This window comes from Ochotona curzoniae, unplaced genomic scaffold (assembly GCF_017591425.1).
Source record: "Ochotona curzoniae isolate NIBS_2020 unplaced genomic scaffold, NIBS_Ocur_1.0 contig_2582, whole genome shotgun sequence".
Taxonomy (NCBI): Eukaryota; Metazoa; Chordata; class Mammalia; order Lagomorpha; family Ochotonidae; genus Ochotona; species Ochotona curzoniae.
Genome location: NW_024465513.1, coordinates 55,775 through 57,619, shown reverse-complemented (window position 1 = coordinate 57,619; position 1,845 = coordinate 55,775).

The following is a 1,845-nucleotide window of genomic DNA, read 5'->3' as shown; positions in this document are numbered from 1 at the left end:
GATATGTGGACCTAAACCTGTGGAAATGCAAGTCCCACTGCTTAGCTCAAGAGCTGGGAGGGTGATGGGTTGAGCTAGGTGTGACCATAAAACCTGTCATCACTTGCGGGTACAGATACCGAAAATAATCTGGGCAGTTCCAGGCTACAGCACCAGCATATGCATCCTAAAATAGGGTGTGCATCAGCTTGGGCCACAACATTCATAAGCCCACACAAGGCCAAGATGGAGGGGCAAGCCATGTCGGGCAAGGAGCTAGCACCCACTGACATGAGTGAGCTCTGGATCTGGGAGTAGGCAGAGTGGGAGAACTTGGGAAACTCTCCTGCTGGGTCATCGCTCCTGCTGGTGAGCACATGACCCAGGTCTGGGGGTCTGGCAAGGTGGGCAAGTTAGCTCTATCTGTTGGCAAATGTGTGGGTTGGTTGTGCAAGAGGGCAGACCATCAGGGCCATAAATTTTTACCTCACCTGTCAGTGAAGAAACTGGGTCGGGGCACAGATCATTCCGGGCTAAGCTGTCACACCTACCAGGTTTCATGGGCCAGGGAAAGGTATAGACTGAGCAGGTCTAGGTTACAGTGCCCACCAGCAAGAGTTGGGACTGGGGCAGGCTGGGTTTGGCCAGGCTCCAGCAATTGAAAGCAAAGGCCTAGACAGGTGAGGAACTATGCCAAGCTGGATCAGAGAAACCACTGGAAAAAGCAAGATCTATGGCTGGGAACAGGCCTGGCTCGGGAGCTAAGGGTATACCCTGACTGGATTGTGGTTCCTATTCATAAGTGTGAGGGCCAGAGTAGGGGCTGTTATCTGGTCTGGACATGGCTGCAGTTCCTTTTGGCACAAGTGTGGACTAGGTCTGATGTGTGCCAGACTGAGCTAGACTTCAGCACACAATGGTGCTCGTGAGGACAAGGCTTAATGTAGAATGGACTAGGTTATATCTCTCCCTGCTGAGCTATGTATGAGCTGTGTCTGGGTGTGGACCATCTTGAGCTGGGCTATAATACCCAAAAGAAAACCAGAATGGGTTGAGGGTCAATCTGGAAAGACCACTGTTCCTGCTAAGACAGGATATGGATGAAGAAGGGCTGCACCATGGACCAACTGATCTGCCACTGGGATACGTTCTCATGGAGGAGCTTGTGGAATTCCTCTGTTGGGACACAGTCTCTGCAGGTGAGCACAAGAACCACAAAAGGGAACAGCCTAGACCAGGCCAGGTTACGGTACCCAAGGGCATACCTTTGGCTCAGGTGTGGGGCAAACCAGGCTGGGTCAGTTCATATCACACACTGGCAAATGTGAGAGTCAGAATGGTATGTGGATCATGCAGAATTGGGCTGCAACACCACACAATTCACTAATATTAGGGATGGGACTGGCAGTTGGTTGGACTGGCTTGGCTGTAGCTCCAACCTATGAAAGCTTGAACTGCGGCAAGCTGGGCTGGCCCAGGCTGTAGCACTCAATGGCAAATGCCAAAATGAGCTATACTATGCCAGACTAGACCACAGTACCCAACCATCACAAGTGAAACCCGTGGGAAAGCAGGGGAACCCAGTAGGGCGGATGCAGGGAGCTCCCCCACTGAGCCACTAATCCCAATGGTGAATGTGAGAGCTGTTATCAGGGCAGACCAATCCAGGCAGGGCTATAACATCTGTTGGCCTGCATGTTTAACGGAACAGGGAAAGTCCAAGGTTGGCAGACTGTACCTACTGGTACGTGCATAAGCCACAGTGGGTGAGGGTTCAGTTGGATGAGCTTTGCCACAGCATCACCTAGCAGATGACTCCGGCAGAGTGCGTGGGGCAAATACTTTCAGGCTAAACTGCAGAAACTA